Raw genomic sequence first — 22066 nt, 5'->3', positions numbered from 1 at the left:
GCATTTTTGCTTTACTGGCAAATTAATTCCTGACACTGTCTACAAGTCGCAAGGCTTTGTTTATGCATGATAGCTGAAAACAAAGTCTGCAGTAAAGTGGTTTAACGTGCTGTTTGGTCTTCATGAAATCATATTGGAGTTTAGCTGCAAAATTATTTAGGGATGCTGTTATTTACAGTAAGTAAAGTGTTTTATTCTGTAATTTCAGGAAACCAAAAAATTATCTTGCTTACCATCCTGCCACTATAAATACAGAATTTTAATAGGGCTGGCTGAGTGGCTCAGTTGGTTAAGAGCTCACTCAAGGGTTTGAGCTCTGAGCAACAGTGGTTCTAGTCCAGCCTGAGTTGAGCTGCCGCTGAGCTACCAACAGGTGGCAGGATGGCTCAGCTAAAAGAAAAAAAAAAAGTTAACTGTATGCTTAGGAAATAAAATACACATGACAAAGCATATCCCCCCTATATATTTCTAAATTCTTTTAAAAATATATGGAATATACATAGAAAAGTAATAGCAAGTTAGGAATATAATTTAGATTTCTAGGCAATAAATAAATAATTTAATAGTAATAACAACAACAACAAAAAAACAGCCTGTATTTTATAGTTCCTCCTGTCAAGCTTCTAAGCCAGAATCACTTTTGTGGAATCCTTTCAATTACCAAAATCACATTTCAAACTAAAAAAAAGAAAATGGAATAAAATAATGTTGCAGGCAGTCTATATATCAGTTCAGTTGAGAGCATTCTGTTCTAATTGTCCCCATAAACCAGAAGTATTAAGTGTCATGCTAACATCTGTGGGCTGAACATAAAGTTGACAGAAGTCAACTTTAATGGCTTTTCCCACTGTAAAATAATGTCTAGTTTCAATCTGCCATTAAAAAAAATCTGGAGTGTCAAAGTAATATATGCCTCATGTTTTTCACCATTTTGTTTTTTCCCATTGAACACAGTTTCACTGGAATCTAAGTTTTTTTAAAATTTGGTTTATGATGACGTTTTGGTTTCATGTTGTTTCAAATGTTCTTTAAGTCAAAGATTCAGAGCCATGAGGGCTTTAGCAATCATCTAATATAACACTTTACTTTTATGTGTGCAGAAAAAGAGCTCTTTTTATTCCATAGGGTCTTACTTAGTGGAAAACAGAAAAACTGCTCCATAAGTGGGCTCAAAGGTGGCGGTAGCTTGAGTGTGTGTATATTCTGGAAAGGTTGTCGATAGGAGTAGGGTACAACCTGTATGATTGATTATATATGTGTAATGCCTATAACAAGATGCTTACTATATTTTTTGGTAAGATTTCTCTACATTCGAGAGAGATTGCTTCCACAAGCCCACTGTCCCTTTTCTGCTTACTGCTAAAGCTGAACTCTAAGATATCTCTCATTTCTGATCTGAAGCATAGCCTGTTCTGTGTTTTTGCTTTTGATTCCAATAGGGCATGGATTGCCCCCTTTGATTCAGATCATTACTGTGGCCCTGTTTCTTCTAATTGTCCTGTTTGTGGTCACATCCCTTTGGTTTTCCATCCCATATTGCTACAGGGTTCAGCTATCATTTCTCAATCACATACATATAACACAGCTCAGCTGAATTGCTGCAAGCTTTGTTTCAGGACCAGTTACACTCCAGGAGCCTGATTTTATTACTTGGGTTTTTTTTTTTTTGTCTTGCTATTTGTTGTTGATGTGGTTTCTAGGTGACCCTAATGAAAATGTCCAGGAAGCTGTGAGTGATGTTGCTGACAGTTTCAAGTCTAACAGCTGCTTATTAGGATAAATGTCTGGGTTTATCTGGTGCCTGATGATTTTGTTGTGGTTTAGCAGTCCACTGAATGGATTGTGTTAGGTGCTATTCATAACAGATCACAATTTGGTCTCTGCCTTTTGGGAGCTGATGCCATCTAATTCACAGAACTTGAAACGGCACAGAACTATCCTCAGAATGTCTGGAAAGCCAGTGAAGTTTTCCTTAGCATTCTCAGCTTTTGAGTCATTTCTTTTTTCATCTCTTTGAGGGCCCATACCTTAATCTCACACCCTTCATTCATAATAAAAAGAATAATGCATCCAAAACAACATAAAGAATTATTCCTAATGAAGTTATTTGAATTTTAACACTGAGCTAATCTCAAACAAGTAGGAATAAGTTGTAACTATAAATTTCAAATATCAGTAACAGAGGATAATTTTATACAATGAGATTTTCTCTTTTTTTTTAAAGATTTTTATTGGGGAATTGGGGGGATGGGAACAGTGCTGGGGAATTGGGGAAGGGGAAAGGACAAGTTGCTGTCATTTTGTTCTTCAATCTAGTTGTGGAGGACGTTGCTTCACTGGCCCAAGTTGGCACCATCATCGTGCTCTTCCCTGGTGAGGCAGATCAGTCACCGGCTTCTGGCCACTCACGGCAGCTGCTGGCCACTCACGGCAGCTGCTGGCCAATCACGCTGGCTGCTGGCTACACACAGTAGCCCATGGCAACCCACTGCAGCAGGGGCTGCAGCCTACACCATCGCAGGCAACTCATGGCAGCCCAGCTCCAGGTTGAGCTATTGTTCAGCATCTTAGCTGTGGAGGGCACTGTCACCGGCCCGCATGTGTGGGATCCGAACCGGGGCCCTCTGGTGTCTCAAGCCAGTTCTTAACCATTGCGCCACTCGGCTGGCCTGAGATCTTCTCTTGATTATCTGTTATGCCAATGGACCTCAATAAGATTTTCCAATAGACAGATTTACATTATGTTAATTTGTGTATGTCCTTCTAAATAACTCCTGTTAGAACTATTCAGTTCACCAAGAGTAGGGGAGGTTATCAGCTGATCCATCTGTGTATTACTCAAATGAATAATTAGATTAATTTAAAAAGAGCTATCACAGCATCTGACTTGAGGTCAAGGTACTTTTTTCCAGCTTTATTAAGATATAATTGATACAACATTGTGCAAGTTTAGAGTGTACAATGTGATGATTTCATACACATATACAGAGGGTGCCAAAAAAATGTTAAGAAAGGAAAATGCTATTAAAATTGCAATACTGAATATATACTAATAACAAAAGATAAATACAAGTCATGTTTCACTTCTGCAATTACAAGAGGTGCCCAGAGTGGTTACGATCAGCATCCAGACACTTCTGATTATGGTGAATTACTGCTTGAGCAACGTTGACCAAAATGTTAACATCTCTTAAAATGTGTATACATTTTTTTGGCACCACTGGTATATTGCAAAATTATTAAGTTATGCTTTTGATTACCGGTATATTTTGGGTATATATGATTTATATAACTCAGGAAAGAAGATGTGGGATTTTAAATTTACCTGAATGTTTTTAGGTACCATATTGTAATTGTGATCTGTTGTTACATGACAATTTACTCCAAACCAGTGAGTTAAAACAACAAACACTTTTTAAGTCACAGTTTCTGTAAGGCAGGGATTTGAGAGCAGGTTAGCTGAGGTTCTGGTGCAGTGTTTCTCATGAGTCTGCAGCCAAGGTCTCATATGGGTCTGCCATCATCCCAAGGTGTGATTTGAGCTGAAGGATCCACTTCTAAGCTATCTCACTCACATGGCTTTTCGTAGGACGCCTCCATTCCTTGCCACATAGGCATTTTTATAGGGATTCTTGAGTGTCCTTAAAACATACAGCTGCCTTCACTCAGAGTGAGTGATCCAACAGAAAGAACAAGGAGGACCCTCAATGACTTTTATGACCTAGTTGTATTCCATCAATTCTAGCACATTCTATTTCTTAGAAGCTGATCTCTAAGCTTAGCCCACACTCCAAGAGAGGGGAATTAAGCTCCACCTCTTGAAGAGGGGAGTATAAAAGAGTTTATGGACATATTTTAAAACCACCACATAGTTGAAAAGGATAGCAGTAAGATGTTGAGGAAATCATCCAACATAATTGAGCCACGAAAGAGCCAACTTTATTTTGAAAGTTTTCTTTTTCTATTTCTCCTGTTACCTGGGAAAATCGTTTCTTGAATTCTGGGGCTATTGGTCTATATTGGATTGCTATAGGAATATTCTTAATAAAGTCTAAACTAATTATTAGGTTACATGAACCTACAGAAAATGTATGTTTATTCTTCTTTCATTCTAGAGCATCATATGTTAACTGTGACCCTCCTATTGTCCCAGAGTTTTAGAAGGGGCTTCAAAGCTGGAAACAATGGATTTTAAGTGCTCCCCTGTTCTGAATACCAGTACTGACATTTCCATCAGACTTGCTAAAAGGGAAATCAGAAATAATCTTATGACCATCTTAGCCCATGTTACATGAGATGATAGATTTAGAGTAAAGGGATCTGATCGAGGAGGAAATTGCTTTGAAAAGGATTGTTGGAGGGAGGTCTTTTCCTCTAAGTTTACATAAGCTGGGTGGGTGTCTTCTTTGAGGGAGTCACTTATGGTGAGGTGAAGCTGACATTGTCCCTGGCTGGTTGCTGGCTGACTTACATAAATGAGTAGGCCACCAGAGTGGAGCAGATCAGTAAGTTCTTAAGTGATGTTGATCTGTTTACCCTGACTTTAGTAGGCACTAAACATATGTCTGATCTTTACCTTGAAAAGCCTATAATAGGCTTTGATTAATAATATTTATTAATAAAGCCTGCCTAGGATAGCTGCTGAAAATCATGTGAGGACAGAAGACTGCATTTGGGAAAACTAACTCCAATAATGGGTGAGCAGGGGAGTGTGTCCCTGAGCCAGAGAGGGAACTGTGGAAGGACACAAAGATAGAGCCCTCCAGAGACAACATCTAGTGGGGCAAGGCGAACTACAAGAGGAGGGTGTATGGGGGACCCTTAGGAACAGAGACTGGGATAAGTACCAAGATACTCATGCGGAGTGGTACCGAGGGGCCAGCTGGCTATGAGCAAGAGGGAAGAAGACAAGCATAATGTCAACCACCTGACAATGAGAGGTTGCATGCATGCTGGAACGTTTGAAATGTTGCCTCACTGATCAGACATGAACAAATCTGAGCAGATGTGGCAATCAATGGTGACAAGTGAATAGGCAACATCATGAATGCTTTTCTAGACACCGTAAGCACTCATAATGGACTGATTGGTTTAGGAATTATTTAAGATCTTTTGATCCCTTCCATCATATTACCATAAACTTCTGGTATTTAAAAGTGCAGCTGGAACCACTGTTGTAGATAACAAAGAGACTGAAGTCAGATGATGTCCAAGAGGAAAGTATAGTTAAAAGATGATGATGATGATGATAATGATGATGATAAACACATAACAGTTCAGCATTGTTCTGAGTCTCTTTACAGTAACTCATTTACTTGGAACCACTTGCTTTATCATAATATTGGCAAAGATTTTCCCCCAATTTTTTTTCAAGTTTTTTTATTGAGGAATTGGGGGAGGGAACAGCGTTGGGAATCAGGGAAGGGGAACAGACAAGTTGCTGTCCTTTTGTTCTTCAGTCTAGTTGTGGAGGATGTCGCTTCACCGGCCCATGTTGGTATTGTGATCATTGGCTCTTCCCCGGTGAGGCAGATTGGTTGCCAGCTATTGGAGGGCTGCTCATAGAAGCTCACGCCGGCTGATGGCCACTCATGATATCTTATGGCAGCCCACTGCAACCCCACTGCCACCTACACTGTCGCCGGTGACTCATGGCAGCCCAGCTCCAGGTTGAGCTGTTGTTCACCATCTTAGCTGTAGAGGGTGCAGCGTCACTGGCCCTCATGTGGGATCCGAATCAGCAGCCCTGCTGCTCAGAGCTGGCATCCTAAGCCAACTCAACCAATGAGCCACTACTTGGCCAGCCCCCCCAATTTTAATATAACTGATTTTATTTAAAAATTTTTAGATTCTATGCCATAGACATCTCATTTGAACATAACTAGTATGGCTTTCTGTTGTTGCTAAAAAATTATCACTTTTCAGAAGTGTTGAGTGATGTTTCTAGCTATATTTTTGAAAAACCAGACTTTGTTTTAGCCTTCAGAATCATGATTTGTGATACAATATTGCAGTATAAACTAAGATTAAAATCTGTTAGAGTTAAAATTTTATTAAAAAGTGTCATAAGGATTCATTCCACAAGGAAAAGTTGGAAAAAAATTGTCCTGCTTTTAGTATAGTTTGGCATGAATAAATATTTGAGACTTTCACTGAGAGGAGGTGTTATTTAATTTAAGGTACGTGACTCATTTGTTTCCATTAAACATACTTTAATATCAGTATTAAATGTGCTTTCAAATTATATGGTTTTAGTTACCATATATGGTAGTCTACTGTATATACTAATTACTAAAAAAAAAAAACGTAAGTAAAACAAGATTTGTTTGTGGGAAGAAAAGTGTTTCTACAGAACAAAGAATACAGAGACCGAATGGAACATACCTTCTTCACTGCTCAAGGTTTCTGTACTTGGCCCTGTTGGCTTACCATTTTATGGTTATCAGATTTATAGCCTTTGAAATTATGGACTTTGGATCGAATTCTCATGTTGGAAAACACTCTGTGATGACATTAAATGAGCATGTGATTTGAACAACTTATAATTTTTACACAGGTTTGGATCACCAAAGTAAAAATATTTCCCATAAAATGCTGTAAATTTGCTAAGGTGTTAACACAAACCCCCTATGGCATAATGAGGACAAAGAAACCCTGTTTACTAAAAAAAATCTGAAATATCTTTTCTGGGTTTTGTTTTAAACAGTTTCTATGGGGAAACATCTCACAGATACGAAAGAAATATGTCATCAGTTTAATTCAAGGAGTTATTTTTAAACAAGCAGCTTAACAAAATACATCAACAGAAGGCTGTCATTAGAATTATAGAACCTCTTAGCTGGAAGACTCTTAGATGATTTACATCCACTATGTTAAGGAGACTCTCAGATTATCATAATTGATCCAGTAACTACAGTTATAAATTTGTAAACAATTTTATTGTTGTGTAATAGATTATTATCTCCCAGTTGTGTGGGTCAGAAGTCCAGGCACAGTGCAGCTGGATTCTCTGCGGTGTCTCACTGGGTTGAAATCAAGGTGTGGTCCAAGGCTGCAGTTCTCATCTGAGGCTAAGATTCTCTTCCAAATTTATTGGCTGCAGGTAGAATTCATTTCCTTGTGGGTGTAGGACTAAGCTCCATTGTCTGCTAGCTGTCAGCCAGGAACTACTCTCAGCTCCCAGAGACTGCCCTGAGGTCTGGCTACATGGCCTCATCCATCTTCAAGTCAACAACAGTGCTTCAAATCTCTGACTTTTCCTTCTGCCACAAGCCTGTAGAAAACTCTCTGCATTTAAAGCGATCATGTGATTAGGTGATACTCACATTTTGGCCATGTCTCGTTAGCATAATCCAGAGGGGTTTTATGTCATCATATTCACAGATCCTGCTCACACTCAACGGGAGAAGATTTTCTAAGGGCATAGGTCATTTTGGGTTAGGGGGTTATCTTAGAATTTTGTTACCGTGTATTTATATATACACCAGTGACTACAGCTTTCATTCTGCAAGACTATATCAGGGAAATCTGCATCCTGGACAGTGGTCAGGAGCTCTGGCTTGCCTGGTTTTTACCACCCATTGCCAGTAGAGTATACTCACATGTTCCTGGCCTAAAAGTGCTTCTTGGGAAGTAGACACCGCTCCCTTATACTTACTTGTGGCTTATTGGTGCTGCTATTCCAGGCTTAATCTCCTTTCTCTCTCATTCCCACACCAGAAACTTCTTCAAGATCCATGTTAAGTTGACAGTTTCTAGTTCCATAGTATTTAAAATAAAGTGCCGATATTTTCTACTTATAAGGAGAATTTTGGTTCAGAAATTTGTACAGGGCACACTAAATTGGTCCCCTTCTGTTTTTCTTGTAAAGAGACGATAATATTTGTCCCTTGATCTTTTAGGTTTCTGACATTTCCTGAAATAAGCTTGCTCAGCAACAATATATACTCCCTCCTTCTTATTACTGTCCCAACATTTTAGTGGAAGGTAACATTTTGTGGATTTGTCAGATTTCCTTCAATTTTTCACACACGTTTTCTAAGAATGTGTGTGTTGAGGTTGGTGGAGAATACTGTACATAACGGGTTTATACTTCTGCTCCTTTTCAGCCTATGTTTATTGGAAAGACCAACTAGCCAAGATTCTTTGATGAGTTCAGATAAATGCATCTGAGTATTTTCCATCAAGTGGGAGGTAGAGGATCAGTGTGGATTTTCTCTTTATAGCACTTCTGGCAAGAGGCTTTTGGTGTAAAATTTATGTATTCCTTCTCCAACTTGGTAACCACAGCATCTGTTTGTCTCCATTGCGTTTTTGCCAGTAGTCTACTGTCTTCCATAGAAGACACCCACGATTTCTCCTAAGACCAAATGATGATGAGAAACAAGCAGTTCTCAAGTGATTTTAGTCATGGAACTAGTCATAGCCAAAGCATGGCCTAGCCAAAGCATCTAAATTCATTGAAAAGGGGCTTTACTTTATGTTTTTCTCTGATTTGGGGGACTGAATTATTAATAGCACCTTTTTTTTTTTTTTTTAAGAAGAGAAGATGTCAATAGATTTAGAGTGGAACCCAGCAAACACTCTCCTATTTATTCAATACAGTGCAGGATGTAGAGACTTACTTTTTGACAAAACAAACAAACAAAAAAACAAACAACAACAAACTCAAAACACCAAAAGAACTTAGTTGATTTTCACAGATTTAGGGAATGAAAGTTGAACTAAAATAAACATTTTTAAAGTAAACATTTTCAAAAATTGAAACACTATTTTTTTCAAGTTTCTTAAAAAATGATTTTTCTAATATGTAACAACAATAGCTCATAACTTTGTTACATAAATATTGTGACTTCTAAAAACTGTGATTTGCAACTCTTAGGTAGAACTAGGACAAGTTCAAGAGAGGTGACTGCATGTGAAGTTGGTGGTGTCAGGATCTTCCAACAACAGCTTGGAGCTTGCCAAGCTATACTTTGATCAAAGGCTCTTGGTGTTGGTGCTTCTCATTGAATTACTGCTTAGTTTTGCCTTGTCCTGGCTGGTCACACCCTGTCCAGCTGTGACAGATCATTTAGCAGCTTCTCCTTCTCCGTCTCCTTCTTGGTTTAACTTAAATTGCCCTATAGCCAGGGCCCTTTAAAAGTAGGAAGACTTGGACTGGGAATCCAGGCTTATGCTGTAAAACCTTCTTTCAAGGGCCCCGATCAAAGTACTTTCCCAAAGTACTTTCTGAGGTGAGGTGCTCAGTATCAGCATCTTCTCTGATGCATCTGCTGTCCTTGCTATGCTTCTGATTTTTGCTATAGCTACTCATTCACTCTTCCTCTGTCCTGGACTCAAAATGAGTACCTTCTGCTACCCCTTGAGTCTACTAACACCTCCCAGTTTCTGGGTCATATCTGTCTGCTATGATTCTCTCATTTGACCTTAGTTTGCCTCTGGACCAATTTGGGGCTCCTGAATTCTGTCCTCTTGACCTCTGTCTCAGTTGGAGCCAAATCTTATTACACTGTGCTAGAACTGAGGGAACGGGGAGAGGGACAAGATAGATGTGATATCCACCCTCAAGGAACCCAGAGACTAGTAGGAATAGCAGACCTTCAAACATTAATTCTTCATGCTCTAATTTCTACATTGTCTAAAATGTTGAAACTTTTTTTTTTCCTGTCCATCTTTTATGTTGGTTATTCCTAAAGATTCCAATATTCTCTTCTTTAAACTAAGGCTGGTTTCTAATCTGGCTGCATCTCTGCTCTGGAGTGCTCACTAAATTTTCAACCTTGGGGTCAAAAAAGTAAGAAATAAGGCATTGAGTGGATGAATTTGGCCTTAGGCTGCCCTTTGTCATCAAAGTGCCCTGACACCTGAGCTTCCACAGTCAGTGGCTCTTTATCCCATAAAAACTTTTATCCCTATGAAAATGCCCCTAGGGGACTCTGCATGCTGACTAAAGAGAAATTAGCAAGGGATAAACCCAAGTTGTTATAGAAAATAATGCTACAACATGGTGGCATTTTTTTCTCTTTCTTTTAACCTTTATAATTTTTGTAATATTTTCTGGAAAACATCTTAGAAAGTATTCAGCGTCTTAGTTACATTTATAGTAAAATCAAATACGGTGAGGTTAAAGGCATTGTCCAGGGACCCACACAAAGGGAGTTCAGGTCCCAGAACGTCACACTCATACTCCTATGTTCTAGCCATTGGGCTTCTTTCTTGTCTCTGTTCTATTTGCCAAGGGATGACCAGAGCAGAAAACATCCTCAGCCAATTAATCAAGCTCCCCGTTTGGCTATTAGCCTTGTTTTGAGAACATCTTGTGTATTACCACATTTGAGGCTCCCCCAATTCACCATTGGGGGAAGCTCTTTCCAAAGAACTGAACTGACTGAGCCAGGAGGAACTGGGTTAAGCTTTTTTTCAGCTGGAAGTTACACATTACATATTTAAAGTGTTTGGTCACTTTGGATTTCTATGAGGACAGGGAGGAGAAGGCCATGCCTTAACAAAGCTCCTAAATATAGCTCTAATTCTGTAAGTCTGACTTGGTTGCTACTAGATTTACCCTTATGTAAATCTTTATCTTAACATCTTTGCATTTTCATTCTCATCGTAGAAACATACCATTACAATATGTTAACTTTATTAATTGAAAACCCAGGTTATTTCTACCTGGTTATGTTTAGCTATCAAATTAAAATCAATTTATTACAATGTTTAAGGATTCCAGATTGTCCAAAACTGGCAACTATGAAAATAAAACCTTAGCCAAAAACGAAGTTTGTATATTTAATACTAATCTTTCACTCATAATTTTTTCTCTTCCTTGTTTAGTTTCTCTGTTAATTTATTGTCTATTGGTTCATGGCCTATACAGCCCCCAGTCTCTGAACCTGTTAGTCACTGAGAGTAAATCAGTGACAGTAAATCTGATTTACAACTCCACAGATTTTTTTCTAACTCTGCAGTGGCAAATACCTGGTGCTTAAAGTCACTCCCTCCCCTCTTATACCCATGACAGACATCATTAAACAATGACAATGTTCCTTCATACTGAGCTATGGATTTGGCCTCAGAATCCTTCTCAGCACAGTACTGTCAACACTATCAATCTTTTATCATAAGCTTTAACCTGTTTGCTATTTCTGCTCCTTCAACATTCTCAAGCACTGTTTAATTAGAAGTGAAAGATAGAAATGAGAAATCAAAAATGGTCTAAATTTAATAAAACCTTATTAACTTAGGATATCATAGGCACTGGTTGATGAAAGGTATAAAATACTTCAAAAATTTTTTATATTAGGTGTTTGTACTAAATTACCTCTAGCAGTAGGACTTTCTACTTTTGTTTGAGTATTGTCAGATGTAATTAATTTGCTTTTTAGTTAAATAGCTAATTCCACATTTGAAAACTCTGAAGTTGGAATTTCTTTATATTGCACTGAAATTGCTTTCTTTATAACTTCACCTTATGACATCTATTTGTTCAGTGGGAAAAAAAGGTCAATTTTTTAAATGTTCTATATTTTTAAATTAAAATATAATTTAGTGAAGATAAAATACATAGATCTTAAGTGTTCAGTTTGATGAGTTTTGAAAATTGAGCACATACATTGATCTCTCACCTAATACAAGACCATTTCTATCCAGGAAGCTCTCTCATGCCCATTTCTAGTCAACTTAGAGCCCTCACCCTCCAAAGAGAAGCACCTCATTTTTATCATCATGGATTAGCATACTAGTCAGGATTCTCCAGAGAAATATAATGAATAAAATACATAGAGATACGTATAAGAGGAGATTAATTGTAGTAATTGGCTGAGGTGGTTATGGAGTCACTAGATTTTTCTAAGTCCTAGATTTCACATCTGTTAAATGAAAGTGGTGTTATCTGTTTTGTCTACACCATACGGTTGTTTCAATGATCATACTAGATGATGTGTGTGAAATGTTTTGAAACTATATAAAGAAAAATACATTTGTAGCACATCAAATACTTTTATTTTCATATCCTCAGCATAATGCTTGAATATAGTATGTGCTCAATAAATGTTTATTAAATGAATGGATGAATGAAGAATATCCCAAAGCTGTCTGTGTAACAAATGATTCTAGATATTGTTAAAGATCAATATCAAAATTAGTACTTCCCTCAAGCTGCGTATTTCATTTTTATGAAAATCATCTTTGTTTATTACAGTCTTCTAGAATCCCTCACATTCTCCATGACTACCAGCAATGATGCTATCATTTCTGAGATCACACAAGTAGGTACTTAACAGGGCCATAGCAGTAAGTCATCTGCACCAGGAGCGTCATTGTTTTTCATCTATCATGGGCTTGTCATCTTACTCTGAGATGTTAAACTTGCCTTTTTTTTTTTTTAAGACATTTCCTTACTGAGGAATATTCCAACAAATCTCATGTTTTTCTTCCTTCTTCTTGAGGTCCTGCTCATTACTATTTGTTACTTTTTACCAATATCATTAGGTTGTAGTTTAATTCCTTTGTTTGCTTGTTAGTTCTTGCCCTAAGTATTTTAAAAGTGCTGGGTTTGGATTTTAAAAATCCTGCTATTTAATATTATCCCCAACTCTCAGGCCTTCTCTTGTTTCCTCTAGGAGTGGCATTTGACAGAACTGACCACCATCTTTTTTTCTACACTCTTCCTCATCATTTCCTGGGTACCATACTACCTGCTTCTCCTCCCACTTCTCTCACTGCTTCCTCTCAACCTCCTTGGTTGCCTCTTTTTCATCTCCCTGTTCTCTCAGTGGTACACATGTTGCAGCTGAGCCTGGGGCCTCCTTACTGTCTCTCTGTACTCACTAGCTGGTCATCTCACCAAATAACTTAAAAGTATCTATATTCTGAGATCTCCCAGATTTGTATCAGCAGTCTGGACTTCTCATCTAAATTTCAGACTCCAATGTCACTGCTTCCTTGACATTACTATTTGGGTATTTACTAGGAATCTTTGAATTTCACATGTCCATTGTCAGCCCCCTGATCTTCCTTTTGAAATTTACTTTTCCTGTTCTTTACCATCTCAGTAAACAGCACTCTTTTCTTTAGTTTGTCAGTCCAAAAATCATAGCCATCCTTTACCCTTCTCTTTCCCCCTATCTCATACCCATTGTGTCAAAAAGCTCTATTGGCTCTACCTTCAAAATAAACATATCTGGAACCTGAACACTCTTCATTTCATCCAACACTACCACTTGGTCCAAGCTACCATTATTTCTTGCATAAATTATTACAAAGCTCTTTAGATTGGTCTTCCTGATTCTTTTCTTGCCCTAGCATGTCTGTGCTGAGTGCTTAAGTTGTCAAAATTTAAGTCAAATCATGTCACTCCTCTTTACTCAAATCCTTCAGCAACATCCCAGCTCATTCAGTTTCAACGTCAAAGTGATTACAGCCTTCTATACAGCTTTAACAGAACTTTTGGCCCACCTACATTACACCTGTGGCCCTTCTCTCTTTCTTTCTTTCTTACTGTCTCTCTATTTTTCCTTTCCGGCTTCAGTGGCCTCCTTGCTCTTTTGTATTCACTCAGCTTAAGAATTTGCACTTGGTGTTTCCTATGCCCCAGTTATATGCAGGGCTCACTCTCTTATCTCTCAAGTATGTACCCAAATGTCACCTTCTCAGTGAGGCCTTCCCTGACCATTTTGCTTAAAATTGAAATGTGCTCTCATCCGTGCCCCAGGCCAGCACAACCACATCTCATCTTCTATTTTTATTTTCCTCTATAACCCTGAACACCAACAGACTAAATATTCATTTTTATTATTATTTAATGTCTGTGTCTTCCATTTTAATGTAAATGCCATGGTAATAATTTTGGTCTGTTCAATATGGGATTACATCAAACTTAAAAGTTTTTTCACAGCAAAGGAAAACCATCAATAAAACAAAAAGGAAGCCTACTGAATGGGAGAAGATATTTGTCAACGATATATCTGATAAGGGGTTAATAGCCCAAATTTATAAACACTCATGCAACTCAACACCAAAAAAACAAACAGCCCAATTAAAAATTGGACCGAGGATATGAAGAGACATTTCTCTAAAGAGGACATACAGATGGCCAACAGGCATATGAAAAAATGTTCAACCTCACTAATCATTAGAGAAATGCAAATAAAAACCACAATGAAATACCACCTTACCCCGGTCAGAATGGCTATCATCAATAAATCAACAAACAACAAGTGCTGGCGAAGTTGTGGGAAAAAGGGAGCCCTGGTGCATTGTTGGTGGGATTGCAGATTGGTGCAGCCATTATGGAAATCAGTATGGAGGTACCTCAAAAACTGGAAATGGACTACCTTATGACCCAGCAATTCCACTCTTAGGTATTTATCCAGAAAAACCCAAGACACTAATTTGAAAAAATATATGCACTCCTGTGTTCATTGCAGCGCTATTTACAATAGCCAAGACTTGGAGACAATCAAAATGCCCATCGGTAGATGACTGGATTAAGAAACTATGGTACATTTACACAATGGTCAGCTATAAAGAAGAATGAAATTGTACCATTTGCAACGATATGGATGGACCTAGAGAACATTATGCTAAGTGAAATAAGTCAGTCAGAGAAAGACAAATACCATTTGATCTCACTTATATGTGGAATCTAAAGAACTGAATAAATGAGTAATGTAAACAGAAATAGTCTCAGAGACACAGAGGAAAAACTAATGATTGGTAGATGAGAGAGGGTGGGGATGAGAGAGAAGGGGAAGGGATGAGACAACATAAATTGGTAACTACAATATAGCCTCAGGGATAAAAAAGACTGTCTGGGGCATATAATCAATCATGCTGTAAATATTTTTTAGGGGGCCAGATGGACTCATGTCTTGTTAGGGAGACCACTTCATAGACTGTGTAAAAGCCTGACCACTGCACTGTATTTCTGAAGCTGCCATTGAATAATATTATATGTCAACTATAATTTAATACATATATAGTCATGGGGTGTGGAGTATAGTGTGGGAATGTAGTCAGTGGAATTGTAATAGATATGTATGATATCGGGGGTGGGTGGGTAGTGGATTGGGGAAGGGAGGTTGTCACTTTGTGAGAGGTGAAAAAAATAATTATTGCATTGTTTTGTATACCTGAAACTAATAATAATAATAAAATATAAATAAATAAAATAATTTTGGTCTGTTCTGTTTATTCCTATAAACAATGCTGGGCACATAACCATCTACTATAATCAATAAATATTTCCTTATGCATTTGTTTATATATATTTGAATGAACTCTTGGTATTTTAGTATCATAAAGGTGGGAAGAGGTTTTAGAATTCAATTGGTACAACTTTCCATTGGGATTTCCTCATTGGTATATAAAAGTTTCCATATTCAAATGTTATAGCTCTCCAGCTATACTGTAAACTTTGGAGGACAGAGGCCTTTTGTGTCAATCTTTGTATTACCTACACAATCTTAGGGCAAAAGGTCCTTAATACATATTTTTAGAATAAATGAATAGGTGTAAAGCAGATAGAGCATGCCTTTAATGCCCCATATTTTCTGCTTTTATGTGATTTTTTCCTAATCATTTGTATTCATTAGGAATAGGGAATAGAGTGTACCTGCAATTGGACTTGTTTTGACAAGTCCAAAGCACAGTACATTTTCATACTTAGATTCCATTATATTTTATAAAAATACTTTTTTTTTAAAGATTTTTTTATTGGGGAATTGGGGGAGGAGAACAGTGCTGGGAAATCGAGGGAAGGGGAACAGACAAGTTGCTGTCCTTTTGTTCTTCAGTCTAGATGTGGAGGACATTGCTTCACTGGTCCATGTTGGTATTATCATTGCACTCTTCCCAGATGAGGCAGATCGGTCGCCAGCCTCTGGACCACTGCTCACAGCAGCTCTTGGCAGCTCACACTGGCTGCCGGCCACTCATGCTGGCTGCCGGCCACACACGATAGCTTATGGCAGCCCACTGCAGCAGGGGCTGCAGCTTACACCATTGCCAGCAACTCACAGCAGTCCAACTCCAGGTCGAGCTGTTGTTCACCATCTTAGCTGTAGGGGGCAGTGTCACTGTGCCTCATGTGGGATCTGAACCAGGGCTCTGCTGCTCAGAGTTGGTGTCTCAAGCCACCTCTTAACCAACGCGCCACTCGGCCAGCCCTAAAAATACTTTTGAAATGCTAATTCACAAGTCTCAATGATATTCTAAATAAATTAAAAATATAAAAGTTTTTTTTTGTAGCAGCATAAACAATAAATATTCCATAACACGATTTATATGTGCCTATATCATGATTTTCATTCTTTATTTTATATGTCTTTAAGTAACTTTAGAAAAGAAAAATAACTTTTTATATTCACACATGCGCGTGTGTGCAAGAAAATAAAAGGCTTTGAAACAAATGTTGAAAGGAGATGAAGAATGCCAAAATCAGTTCTATTCAGGGGCCAGCCAAATGTCATTTAAAAACAATAGTACATAAAGAGAGGAAGAGAGAGAGGGAGAGAGAAAGGACTAGCTAAAAGGTGCAAAATCCACACAAAATCCACTTTCCCAAGAGCTATACTGATGAAAGAAGACAATGATTCTAATTTTCAAAGTACTAAAGGAAAAAAGAATTTGAACTACAATTCTATACCCAACCAAGCCAGCATTCAAAGGTGAGGATGAAGTAAGGGCCTTTTTACATATGGAAGGACTTCGGAAGTTAACTCTCCACAAATCCCCTCTTTAGGAGGAACACCTGCAAAAAGGAAATTTCATCTACATGAAAGGAGTAGGATGCAAGAAGCTATGGTGAGTATGTAAGTTAGTAAAAGTTTTGGTTTTTATCTCAAATGTGATTAGAAGCTACCAAACATTTCAAAGTCAATTTCTTACTAGAAAATATATACATCGCTATGTTCATTGCAATACTATTCACAATTGCTAAGATATGGAAGCAACCCAAGTGCCCATCAATACATAATTGGAAAAAGAAGGAGTGGTACATGTATACAATGGTCATGTATACTCGGCTATAAAAGTGAATGAAATCTTACCATTTGTGACAAGATGGATGGAATGAGAGGATATTATGCTAAATAAAATAAGTCAGACTGAGAAAATAAGTCAGACCATATGATTTCACTTATATGTGCAATCTAAAGAACAAAACAAGCAAACAAACAAAACAGAATCAAACTCATAGATATAGAGAACAAACTGGTGGTTGCCAGAGGGGAGGAGTGTTAGGGGGTTGGGTGAAAAATGTGAAGGGATTAAGAAGTACAAATTGGTAGTTACAAAATAGTCACAGGGATGTGAAGTACAACATAGAGAATATAGTCAATGATGTTACAACAACCATGTATAGTGCCAGGTGGATACTAGACAAATTGGGGAGATGATTGCATATATTATATAAATGTCTAACCACTATGCTGTACACTTGAAACAAATATATAAAATAATATTGAATGTCAACTGTAACTGAGAAAATAAATAAGTAATTTTTAGAAAAGACTACTCTTTCTGTTTGTAGAACTCTCAGGTGATTGACCACATTTTCCATTTGCTTTTCAACTGGTGGTTGCATGCGCACATGGAAAAGAAAAGCTTATGTTTTTATCCTCCTCAGTGTTTCCAATTTTCAGTTTCAAGTCTGTAAGAAATAAAAAAAAATAAATTATAAAATTTCATTTCGGGCTTTGAAAGGGACATTTATAATGCAGACCTTAGACAAGAAGATAAAACACTAACAAGGAGAAGTTAATCATGATCTTTCTTGCAGTTAAATCTTTCTTTGGTATTTCCTTTCTGCCTCACACAGTTGTCAGACATTTGGACCTATTTTTTTATACAGTGAACATTACTAATTTCCTTTAGTCCCAGTGGGAATTATGTGTTTTCACCAAAGAGAAAAAACATGACTGAAAGGCTAACGACAAAAATAGTGAAATATGCAGTTGAGTAGTTAAAATATTAAATGCCTCAAAATGGTATGATTTGAGATTGTGGATATGAGATTGAATATGGATGATTTGAAAACACTGAAGTGGTTTTCATTTGTTTCTGAAAAGAGAAATTGAAGCTTCCTCTTTAAATGTTTATTTTTTTCAAAATTTTAATATTTTATCACTGACTTATTTTCATTTTATTAGCTAATATTTGATATTTTCATTAATGTTAAATATGATTTTTAAAAATAAAAATTTCTTCATCTTTAGAAGAGTCTTCTCTGAAATTATGTTGACTTTAAGATCAAAGGGAGACCAGAGTATTAATTTTCAAGGTATAGATTTCCCACCAAGGTTGTAGTTAAGAAAGCGCTCACTCCAAATATGTGATTAATAGAAAGATACAATGAATATCAGCAGTGACAAGCTTATGAATTACTTTCATTGTATAGTTTTGTGATCAAATTTCTTGTTTTCTAGGAGTACCAAAAATATGTGAAAGCGTGATTTGGACATTTACTAGTTGGTGGAAGTTACAATTTATATTTTGTAAACTGAATGACAATGTAGACAGGTGGGTGGTTTTTGAAAATGATTAGAATTAGAATAAAATGCTTGCAACATCATGTTAACAGCATGAGGTTAGCTACTCTAAAAATATGAAAAATCAAAAATTGGTTTTCTGATGTTAGCTAAATGACTAAAAGTGAGGAAACTGCCTAAACCAGGTCCAAATTAAAATCTTTGTGTCCAGACTCAATCTGAAAATTTCCTTTTTCCTTTATTGCTTAAGAATTTCATGGAAAATAAAGCTATATATTAAAATATCTGCTATTCTTCCTTTAAAATATGAGATTCAAAAGAATCCATTGCCCCTCCCACTCAGAAATAAACATATTTATTTCACACCATTACTCACATTTGTGTGCAAAGGCAGGTAAAACAGAAGCAAGGAGAAAACTGTTCACTTGAGCCAATGAATATCTCTAAGAAAACTTTAAAAGACACATTAAAATTTATATGTAAATTTCATTAATTTTTATTGAAAAATTCTGCTATTCAAAAATATTTTACCTCTAGAATAAATAACATTCAAGGATTTAAAAATATTTACTCTCTGAACTATAGAAATATTAGTCTCTTAAAGGATCTCTTCATTTATAAAATATTTCTGTTATCAGTATCAGATACACAGACTCTACAACAATTGGGAACTTAGGAAATTAGTTATTTATGTACAAATTCCCCCTCATAAATTTTGTCTGCCTTCACTGAAGGCTTTCACCAAAAGTGCTATCAATTTTCACCTCTCCGTCATTTCCATGCTGTCTTAGAAAAACAATAGGAGAAAGAAAAAATAATCTAAAGATTAAAAGACTGTTCCACAAATTCAAAATTAAAATGAACATTTTGTGGTCTCATAATATGCCCCTACCCCCCCAAAAAAATCTTAAGAGAATTGGAAACAATTATTGTTACACATACAAAAAACAGACCTGATTTCCTATACATCTGTTGGGACACAACTGGTCTTTTAAAGAATGAAAATAAATAGTACATTTATAGTACTACAGCCTCTTGTGCAGCATCACCCGTGGCTTTGCTCTGGTAGCAATAGAATGACAAGTTTTATTACTATACCAGGGACTCACTCACCTCCCGCTGGACTGCTTCAATCACCTCTCCACTTTGCTTTGTGGATATTTACAGTCACACTGTGTGATACCTCTAGTGAAAGCTTCTAGATCCCTGATTGAAATCAGAACAAAATAAAGAAGTTTTTAACACATTCTTAGAGATGAACAGCTCTGTAGAGATACTAAAGTATTGTTGAGGAAGAAGTTCTTGCCTGTAAAAACCAGTTGAAAAAGACCTAATCATTCAATTTCTTTATCTGTTACTTTCAAACGTTTGTTTTACTTTACTAATAAAATTGTTGTTACAATGTTAATTTTAAAATTTAATATTCAACTTTTGGCAAGGTCAAAATCGCATGCCAGAGTTCAGTGAAAGAAGAGGCATAAATTCATCAGTAAGGCAATTATTATATCTTTAGAGCAAGTTACCAGTGACACATAACAGTCACCATAGTCTACTGGGTGTTCTAACGGGATGCTTTTAATTGCTCCATTTTATTTTTCCCATATACTTTGTTTTATGTTAGTAGATCTAAGAAAAAAGACTTCCAAGGAAAACATGAGTTAATTTTAGACCTTTTCTCTCAAGAGGGAAAATGTTTCCTTTAGAACAGTAAGCTTTTATTTATTTGGACAACTAATGGCTAATATTCTTACTTTCTCCTGGTAGCTAGTGAAAGCATTTAAATATCTAACGTTAGAACTGTAAGAAAAAATATTAAAATATTAAAATAGCTCTTTAATGGATGTATTGTAACAACATCAATTACAATCTTCAGAGAGACCAAATACCATGACCTGAAAAATGATATATTCCAACAATGAGAAAAATTTTAAATTAAAGAAAATTATTCATATTTTAACTAAAATATACCCAGTTACCTCTAGCCTTTTCCCCAGCAACACTTTATGTAATTTGTGTCCTGAGCTGATCACCTTAAGATCATGGTAAAAAATCTTTTAATGCTAAGCACAGAATGAGGAAATACATAAATTCAGAGAATTTTTTTTTCTAGCAAACTTAAAATTTTAATTCTTAAATGGAAAATTAGCTAATTTTCTGAAAATTTGTGTTATCTTATAATTATTATTTGATAATTATTTAAAGTTAAGACCTGTATCTTTACATTTATCTTCACTGACATAGTCTATGCTGTTCAGATTATTGCTTATGGGTCTCAGGTATCTTAATACCATACAATTGTATAAGACAGAAGATCATCTTGTAGATAATGATATTTCATGGTGTGTGTGTGTGGGGGTGTTCTTTAATTGAAAAATGTGCTTATCTAGAATTAACAAAATATAGGAAATCAAGCCTACCATTTGCTAACTCTTTGATATGTGTCTTTGGGGTCCGAATTTCTCACCTATAAAATGGAAATAGTAGTAAGCAACATCATAAGGCTTTTTAAAAATAAATTTATAAAGAAACAGTGTGCTCCAGTACATAAGGTTAAAAGACATTCTTCATAACAAAACTGCATATTACCATTTCAAGAATAGTGAAAACACATGGCTGGCAATAGAACATGAAAAAATTGGGGGTATTGTCTCATTCAGAAATAGAGGTAATTTTTCATATTTCTGAAGACATCAAAGAATGGATGAAGTTCAGAATAATATAATATATTGATTTTTATAATGGGTAGTTATAGACCAGTAAAGGAGAACCTGTACAATGAGGCAATTGCATGGACATTAAAAAAAATTAAAACTAATATAATACCAAGGTCTTCTCTTTCTTATCTAGATATTTTAGCTGAAAGATACCTCAGCAATAAATTATCTCATATAAGCATATTTTTTATTCCATTCCTTTGCTAATATAATATTTACTTGTTGTTTATTATGATTGTTGAATTACTGTTGCGATAATAGATAATACACATATCATGACATATAATGTATTTCAAAGAAAAATAGAAAATATTTTAAAATTCTGCTTTCTTCATGTAGTTGCTTAATCATGTACTTTGCCTATTCTCCAAAGGAAATAATAATTTTAAAAATACACCCAAGATTTTCAGTTTCCATTTTTCATTTTTATCCTTGCTTATTTAGAACTGACCCTGAGCAAAACTATGGAATGGAATTGTTTTGTTTTCCTCCTGGTTTCCTTTCCCGTATGTGACACTATTTATCCATGGGCATCAGGACATGTCCTTGGAGATGTTTTTCAAGTAGTGGTAATGGATTTACAACGATCCATCCATGCTCTTTGACCCAGTCTCCTTTGTGGACATCATCCTGCACTCATTGAACTCCAGGTCGACATTAGTGGTTGTGGTTTTGCCTCACAACTGACTAAAATGAACTGTTTTGCCTAGAGACTTTACTCATGGAAATATGCAAAAAATCCATATCCTTTCATTCAATTGTTTAACTTTTCATTTCCAGACAACCTATTCATTGGAGAGCGCTTATATTTCTAAATTTCTTGCTTAAATAATATTTAGTCAGCTGAAGGGTTTAATTAAC

Source organism: Hipposideros armiger, unplaced genomic scaffold (assembly GCF_001890085.2).
Source record: "Hipposideros armiger isolate ML-2016 unplaced genomic scaffold, ASM189008v1 scaffold_162, whole genome shotgun sequence".
Lineage (NCBI taxonomy): Eukaryota > Metazoa > Chordata > Mammalia > Chiroptera > Hipposideridae > Hipposideros > Hipposideros armiger.
Note: the sequence above shows the minus strand (reverse complement) of the source record.